We start from the raw sequence: 9,508 nt of genomic DNA, 5'->3' as shown, positions 1-9,508 counted from the left end.
GTCTTCCAAAGGCCATTTCAGTTCAATTTAATGATGACTATAGTAGCAAAAATGCTGAGTCATGTCTTGAAACAGTGATTGGGTACCTGGTGGGAAGGCGGGGCCAACCCAGGGGAGCTCAGGTGAATGCAATACACCTGAGTGACTGGAAGGGGTGGAGCCAGGATCCACCCCTTCCCAGACCTTATTTAAGGGCTGGCAGGGGGTAATAAGGACTTCTTACTGGAGGTCCCTACTTTTCTGAGGCCTTCTGAAGGTAAGTAGTTTCTTTCTTTTATTTCTATGCCTCTGTCTGTCGTAGCTGAGTAAGCCCACGTTTTCTGTAGCCTAGGACCTTGTTACTCTTGCTACTCTTCCATCTTTATGCACTTTCCATTGCATTACAGAGCTGTAACTATAAATAGAAACTTTTAAAGTTGGATGTGAATCTTGTTAATAATTGAAATTAAGATGAATCCATGTATGTGTCTCTTCCATTGTAAAATCAATATAAAGAAGCTTATGTGTGGTAGATTTGTGAACTAACTCACTATGCAGGAAATTCTCTGTATAAAAACTACAAATAGCCCTAATGACTTCCTTGTGAGGCTAGCGTAGTTCATTGCTCCCAATGAATGTTCTTGTCTACTTATAAATTGATGCCACAAGATGTAAACAAAACAGAAGATTGCAGTTAATTTATATTAAAACTTATTGATTCTTTTACTCAGTGGCTTCATAATATGGGTGGTTGTCCCTTACCTAAAAATCATTTGACTGAGTTTCTTTGCTACTTTCCTCATATTCTTCATTCCTTTGCCATGTTTTGTCACTCTGCCATGGCAATAAAAAAATACATGGATTTTTCTGCAGTTCTTGATGAGAATTCCTGCCAGCTAGAGTGGTGACAATTATTAAGAGGGGTTTATGTCTTACACAATCCTGTCTGAGATGAGCCTGAAGGGTGGTGTGGATTCAGAGTTCACAGGAGTTAAATGTTTACTTTTTTTTTCTTTTTTTTTTTTTTTTTTTTTTTTTTTTTTTTTGTTTTTTTTTTCCCCGCCGCTTTTTGAATTTTTTTTTTTTTTTTTTTTTTTTTTTTTTTTTTTTTTTGTATCTTCATGGTTTTCTTTCTACCTGCAGCTTGATGACATTTTTACTCTGTGTATGTTGTACTTGTCATAACAGTATTTTAACAGGAGTATTTGAAAGGAAAATTTCTGGTCAGTGATGCTGTTCATTTCCTGAAGATGGCTAGATGATGTACATCTGTTGTTTAAGCAATGTATTTTCCATTCACTTTAGAGCTATTCTTACAATGTTTGCTTTATCCCACAGTTCTGTGCCTCCCTTTCTGCATCTTTAAAGTAGGAAGATGTAGTTATCAGTAGTTTCTTATGTTAAGACAACTCCAAGTGAGAAGTGCTTTTCCTACAGCCATACAGTTAAATTTCAGGTTGCAGGGGATCATGATCCAGGATTTCTGGCACACAGTCTTATGGACAGTGCTGGTAAAACATTAACACCTCCTACCATGATCAGGTTTCAGAGAGAAATGTTAGCTTAGCACTTAACTATGTTGTTGTGATAAAATTGAGTTTTCTCCTCACAATACCACCAAAAAAATTACTCAACATTTTGGTATTTACAGATAACAATATATTATACATGAACAAACAGATATCCAAGAATTCATCTCCTTGACTTTGTCAACTGTATTTGTTATGCAGTCCTCGTTCTTTAATGTCTAAACATTCCAGAATATTCCTCCGTGCTAGGATTCATATATGAAAGTTGTTAACAAGTATGTAAATGTTCATACCTTAGTAAGAACTTTACGTGATTTTTCTTTTGTCCAGTAATTGAAACTCCTTGATAACTCCATATGACAAAAAGACTAAAGAAAAAATTTCACTAAAAATTATGTATCTACTTGTGTGGGGAGCTTGATATTAGGGTGTTTGCCAGTTTGAAAACCTGGGAGAAAGTCAGGAACAGATTAGATAGGGTGTCAAAGAGGAACAAAAACAAATACATTTGCTCCTTTGAAGAACTGTAGCTCATTAGCTGAAATGTGTGTGATTTCTGACTGTGCACAAGGAAACATTTTGTGAATATACAAAATATACTAAGAATTTACTTATGATTGCTTGTAATTGATTTCTTTTCTAACCTCAGATTGGGTGTATAGTACTCAGAAACCCATTTCTTGAAGAGTAGCATGCTCTTATTAATAGCTTTCTTGCTTTCTTATCCATTACTGCTCCCTTTCAATCCTTGTTAGTAATGTACTAGCAAGAGATCATCCACTGTGAAAGAAGAAACTAGACTTACCCGCATCATCTTCTTGTAAAGCACTAAATTATATGCTTTAAAAGACTCAGCTATTCCCAAAGTCATAACCCTAGAAAGTTCTTGATGTATAGGGGCATATTCTTGAAATGCTGCAGGAAACAAGAGTAAGATCATTCATCTTATTTGGAATAAATAACTCTTCTTGTGAACAGAAGTGACTGACAACTAAATATTTTACAGTTTGTCAGCAAGACTCTAAAATATGCTCTTAATAGCAAGAAATAAATGAAATGCACATTTATGTACACCTAAGCACCTTTCTAGGGAGATAATGTTCCATCATGCTACCTCTTAAATTGTGTCCCAGGCCCAAGGGTGTTTAAAGGAAAATGCAGCAGATTTTAGAAATAATTCTAAGTGCTTCCTGGAATTTTATTAAATGTTCTCAAGAATTCCTCATGCTCTACAAAACAACCTGAGAAAAATGTGTATGAGAATTTTTCTAAGAATTAAGAATTCATGAGAGGGACAAGAAATACTTTCTAGAGGTTTTAAATAGCGATGTTGCAAAAGCTTAGTTTGTCACGCATAAAGAATGAATAACGAGATAGCTCCTGTTGGTGGCTCAGGAAGAAGAGGTACCACTGCAAACAGAGCAGATTTGCTTATGCTTTCTAAATAGAATATCTAGAGAGAAGAAATATCCAAATTATGTGTTAAACATTATTCACATTCATTTGTTCTAATGTGGATGGTGGCTTGAACTAAGAAAAAAACAAAACCAAACAAACAAAAAAAACCCATGCCATTTCCATGGGCTGTTTATGTCTAACAGAGTAAACACTAGTGAAAAATCTGTGTAGTATACCATGGCATTAAATGGACACAATAAGATATGAATAGATATCAAGATAAAATTTGCTATGGATTGGGAAGCCCAAGGGTAATGTAGCTTCCTGGAGAGGAAGCTGTATGAAACTTTCATCTGAAAAGGGTTTGTAAGGATAGTGGCATTATAAGAGAGCCGCAGAGTAATACAAATGCATTTTCAGGCAGATGTGGTTCCCTGTTGTGATGAAATACATTCAGATGTATCTGTTATTATATTCACAACCAATATTCTCCTTGGTTAATCAGAATTCTAGCAGGCTGCCAAAATCCACTGATTTTCTTTAACAACCATTTGCACTTCCCAGTGATTATCAGGTATGGATCAATAAAATGAGATCTTACCAGCCTTTTCTTCTGAGAGGTATAGAACTCTGAAAATTTGAGCTGTGTATAATTCTGATTGTGATTAATTATTTTTGCTTAACTTCTCTAGGGGCAAATGAAGAAAAATAGCATGTAGATTGGTGTATTCAGCTTGTCTGACTATAAACCCTGGTGTGATACTAAGTTATAGTACATGATGTTTTTTGTCCAGATCATCTGGAAGCTGCATTTTATTTGAGCTACAAAAAGACTGGGGGAAAATAATAAAAGAAAATCTTTAGCAGGAAACACTTGGCAACAAGAATTCTAGGAGCAAGATGCAGGTTCTTCAGTTACTGGTGTTTGTGCCATATATTCAAAATCTAGTGTCACAAATAAGTATCTCTGTAGTATATTGTAAATGTTATTTTTAATATTCTTTAATGACATCTACAACATTCCTCTTCTCCAAACTTCCTGGAACCAGCGTTCTTACAAAGATACATTAATAACTGTTCAAAATTACTTCACAGTAGAAACAGATAAATTTAAATGAGCATGTGAGCTTACTTGCAGGAGGGTCCACATTTTCTAGCCAGACTGCTCAATCAGGATGTAATTTTGAATCCTTTCTTTCTCCAGAACACTCAAAATGGCAGTTGTAACTAAACCTACAAGCATACAGACCTCACAGTCAGAAGAGCAATAACTCATTATGGAATAATGTCACAGAGCATCTTGCAGCAATTTTGTCACCAACAACTTTGTTACTTGAAACTGTGGGTATTTGGCTGTCAATGGTTTTGGATTATACTCATATCTTAAATAAGAGTGAAAGGAAAGAAAAATCGTGGAGACCTACACTTTTATGCAGGAACAAGACAAATTAGGCTGAATATCACCTTTGTATTCACATTTACAAAGAATAGTCTCTGTCAGCCCAACTAATTTGAAAATGTGCAAACACATGAAAAACACAATAATATAATAATAGTTTTAAAACTTGAATCATGTTTCCAGTATTGGAGTTGCACAAATTCTCTGCTTTAGCTCATAGTCTTTCTGATTACTACAGGATTTTTAAGGAGCCATTGGGAGGGAACTATTTTTATAATGGTAGTAACAGTAGAAAGTACTAATTTTATTAAAAATGAAGTCCTCTACAGAATGAATATTTAGCATCTGGAAATAAAATAGGAGAATAAATATCAGCACAGATTAATCAACCAGAAAATGGTGACACATTCACTTTTAGTTGTGGATGTTTTCTAGGGAGGGTATGTGCTGAAGTGGTGCACCTATACCTGAAGAAGTAAATAACTGTTAAACTTGTGATAACTAAGGGTAGGCTGGAAGTTAGAATGAAGTTCCTAACCACTGAAGGTAGGAGATCTAAAAGAAGATTCCAGTAGGAGGAGTGTAGGTAGGCATCCTAAACACTTTTTGATTCCTTCATGAAAAGGACTGTATGACATGTAAAAGTAAGACATTGATAGGCTTTTTATGTTGTCAGAGATGTAGACTCTGCAATATCAATCTGCTAAAGTTTCAGTTATCAATTTTATTTATTTTTTTTTTAGAGATGAGAATATTTGTGCTTGGGTAATAGACAAAATCTTGAAAACATGCATAGTTTTAAGGGAAAATATGCAACTTGTTGCTGTTGTATATTTTCAGTGAGGAAGGCAGTATGAAGCAGTGAAGAGGCTCAAGGCTGTAGTTATTCTAAGACATGCACAATATCTTAATGTGTAATTGGCTTAATTTATAATGACTATCCTATCTAAGACTATCTGGAACAGGATTTAAGGTAGCAGTGAATAAGTCCCGTGCTCTTATTTCTTTGTATCAGTTGATAATGATTGTGTCTGAAAACAAATTGCACATGACTATTATCTAAAAAGCTAGCATGCAATCCAGTAAGTCTGAGGTAATCTTGATAACCTAGAAGTAATTAGATATATGCAGAGATCATACTTGCTCCTCTTATTGGATATTTCTGTTTTTTGTAACTCATGTTTATAAACTACTGTAGCATTGATGCCAGCTTGCTCTAAAATAGTCACATTTCGGTGCTGCTAAGGAAAACTGTTCCCCATATTTGGCTCTCAAACTGCATCTGCTTTGAACATAAACCAGGTCACTGCAAGACATGCTGTTTCCATTTTGACATTAGATTGTATGCATGCATTATGAGGGACTGAACTTTAAATCAATCCAGAAACTATATCTGGTACAGAATGTGACACCTGATACTAAAATACTGCATACAGCTGAATTCTCACAAACATCCATGCTAGATTCCAGGTGCAGCTGAAGATTTGAATAGTTTTGCGAGAATAGTCTAGAATCTATGATTTTTTCAGAACCAGTTTTCTATCATGCCACAACTCTGGGTCAGCAGAAGCATTTGATTAAGGAATTAGGAGAGGAAATGAGTGATACCAAAAAATAAGAAAAATAACAAGTCAAGTATTTTATGTATTATTTTTTAATCTATTTTAATCTATTGTTTCCTGACTTGTTTTGTCTTTATATTGCCAAAATTTAACCATGTTGTATGCTTAAGAGACCATTAACAGCTTCACCTAGACTGGGGGGGGGAAAGTGAAACAGAAGAAAATGAGAAAGGACATTGTTATTGGATTTGATTCCTACTGTAGAGTTGCTTTATTGGAATGACTGTACAGAAGGAACTCTTAAAGATTAGGCTTAAAGACTGGGATACAGTCTATCATCTTACGTAGTAGATTTTACAGTTCTAAAGAATAGTAGAGGCTTGTGTTTATATCTAATAGATAGTTGAATCTCTGAAGATGCCAACTATGCACTTCTATTATACATAAGACATCACTTCAGTCAAGATTTCTCAGGATTCCAGGCATCTGTACTTTAAACACGTATTTATTACACTCAGGATATGAAAGCTATGTACAAAAATCAAATGTTAAGGTTTCTTCTGTTTGTTTTTAATTCCAAAGAAAGACTCTCATTCTCTCTTTTGCGGGGATTTTGAGGAAGATGACAAATAAATTACAAAGCTTGAGAAAATTGCTTCCAGACAACACTAGAAAAGAACAAAAAGCCACTGAAACCAGTTGACTCAGCCCTGGTTCCTTCCAATGAAAAAGAAAAAATCCATCTAGTCTCAGAAGCAAAAGGACTAAACTTTAGAACGAACTCAGATTTTGATGAGTAAAATGGAGGCTAAATTTAAAGTCTTTATTTGCATGCATGCAGAAAAAAAGGAGATCTTCTAGTATTTCCACCTTAGGAAGCAGGATGATGTTTAATTTGGGGGTTTTTCTTAATTTTTTTCTGTCAGATCTCATATTTTTCTATATTTATTTTTTATTAAAAAAATCATGATGGTACACTGTTCTGCATGTAAACAACTTTGTTAATATCTCCTCCAATTATCTCTTCGTGTGGTGTGAGCAGGCAGTTCTGTGTTGCACTTTGTACACTTTGCATCAGTGCATTGTTAGATCATATAATCCATGGACCAAAACCAATTATAGGAAGAGGGCTATGCATTTCCCTATTGCATTACTATCCTTTGGTTTTTCCTTCCTTTGCTTTTTCCTTCTGTAGTCTAAAATACCAGGTGCCTTCAGTTAACAGTCTGTGAACATGCTTGGCCAACTGCTTCCAGCAGATGTGAGTCAGAGCTCTCCAGAGATGCTCAGAACTACACACTGTAATAGTAACACTCAGATCTGTTTGGGAGGTGGCTGTGACAGTCTCATATGCTCTGCAACATGCACCAAATGTGCAAAAGGTGACTGCAGCAAGGAAGGATTACAGTATGTTTAACTGTATGTTTACATACAGTTTTCAGAGGTATGTTTACCTCTGAAGAGGTAACCTCTTCAGAGAGACAGTACTATCATTTAGTCACAAAAACATTGTTAAGTTTTAATGATAACAGTACTGAGCTCAGGATGTGTTCCTGTTGGATGATGAATATGCAACAAAGTGCGAGCACTCAATCAATAGCAGTGATACCACCAGGAGTCCAGCAGTGCAACGCTGGAGTCTGGTAGACACCAGACTGAGTGAAATACTGTAGATCTAAAATAAGTTATAATCTATTGTAATTAATGAAATTGTAAGAACCTGTCTTTCATGTTCATTAAAGCATTGATTTAGCTTGGGGGATTTAACGGTGATTTTTCAAGCATAAAATTCAAACTATTTTAGGATACTTAAACTCACAAACAGAAAATACGTGTTCTCTCCTTGTTAAGTTACAAAGATAAGACAAAAGTGGAAGCCTTTTCTTTTGTGTTCTCTCAAGCCATGATAAGCAGTGGGGCTGACTCCTTCATAACCAAGTTCTGAAGCACAGCAGGAGCCTGGAGGCCCTGCCTTCAGGAGGGCCAGCTTAAGCAGGCTGGCCAGCACACTTCTTGGCTGTGGACTGTGAGAATGCTGCGACCAGCTCAGTTCCCTTTCCTAATATGGTGGAGAAAACATCCACCTCTGTACATGTAGGTGTGTGCTGGCTCACAAGCATGCATCAACATAGTGTTCACACATGTTCTTGTCAATGTCTGCCGAGCTACTTAACTGCTTCTCTTACCTCTTTTTTTTTTTTTTTTTTTCCATGATTCAGATGAGACAGACTGCTCTGAGCTGGAAATATCAATAACAGGAATTGCTGGAACAACATATGCCTGCTATGTATGCACAGTTTGTGCTGCTGGGGAGCCATTCCTACCTCACAAGTAAGTTCTTCTCTCATTGTTATACATTTCTGCTATCCTTTATCACTATCTGAAATAAACTGATATTAGCTTTGGCAATAATAAAGAAGTTCAGATAAACCTGTCTGAGCCTTCAAAACCATTTGATGCTCTAAGAGTGTTGTACAGCTTACTCTGTATGGTATAGAGGAAAAATATTGGTGAAACTGCAGTGGCAAGAACAGAGCCGAAAGATGCTGTTATGCTGTTACAGTTCTTGCTTAAGACCATGATTATTTTTGCACTCTGATTTAGTCATAAACAGCACTTAAATCTCAGGTTATACACCTGAAATGAACTTCTGAGACAGAGCACACAGGGCTCTGAGCAACTTGGTCTAGTGGGAAGAGTCCCTGGCTATAGCAGGTGGTTGGAACTAGAGGATTTGAATGGTCCCTTCCAACCCAAACCATTCTGTAAAACATGATCTTACGGTTTTTATGTAACTTCATTGTTTTCTGACCAAGGATTCTTAGAGGAAAGTCCTGAAGGTAAAGATGAAGACTCACGTTCTGTTCATGAGCAAAAATAATCAAATGAAAGGCTCAGCTTCTACAGTACAGAAGACACTTGAACTGTGTGAGTGTGACAATTGAGTCTGTAAAATATTCATGTTTTTGAAAATCAATGTGTGTGTTTCCTTCAATGGAAGATCCTTGCTTTCTCAGTCCATCTCTCTTTTACAAGCTATTCTCCCAGTGCTTGTGTGGTCTCAACAATGCATAATCCATCCCTTCATTACTTTGACTGTCTCTAATCCATAAAAATGTTTCTTATATTTTGTGATTAAACTCCTGAAAGACAGCCCAGTGCTGAACTGATGCTGCTTGGCACTGTGTTTCTTTACCACCCCATGCATAATCTGCACCAGAGCAGCCATACTTCTATTCAAGGCTCGGTGCCATCACAGCACACAAGCACATCTGCTACTGATATCTCTCAGGTCTGATTTCATTGCTGTAGATCTTAGTGATTATGTGACTGTTTCATCATGTTTTGCAAGTAGGGTAAAGACTACAATGATAAGAAACAATTTTCTCTAAACTGTCAAAATTTAAAATTTTAAAATTCCAATATTTTCTCTTCAAACATGGATTTTGTAAGAATGAATTTTCTTTGTAACTTTAAAAATACACCTGGAAAATTTTCTTAGGTAAAAAAATAATAGATATTTCAAAGGTAGCAAAAAAAAAAAAGATTAACTTTCTTTGGGGAGAATTAATAAATATAAACACTGACTGCATAGGCTATAAAATTTTTAATGAAAAAATGTGTGATGCATGTAGAGCGAG

General features: G+C 35.8%; 1 long non-coding RNA gene across 1 annotated transcript; it reads left to right on the top strand.

The window, feature by feature from the left end:
• Positions 1-215: 215 nt before the first annotated feature.
• On the top strand, positions 216-9,037 carry LOC107311687. Its single transcript, XR_001554189.1, has 4 exons — positions 216-256; positions 4,111-4,247; positions 8,087-8,198; positions 8,684-9,037. It is a non-coding gene; the product is annotated as an uncharacterized LOC107311687 (long non-coding RNA).
• Positions 9,038-9,508: the final 471 nt, after the last annotated feature.

This window comes from Coturnix japonica, chromosome 3 (assembly GCF_001577835.2).
Source record: "Coturnix japonica isolate 7356 chromosome 3, Coturnix japonica 2.1, whole genome shotgun sequence".
Taxonomy (NCBI): Eukaryota; Metazoa; Chordata; class Aves; order Galliformes; family Phasianidae; genus Coturnix; species Coturnix japonica.
This window is presented reverse-complemented; position numbering and strand designations above follow the sequence as displayed.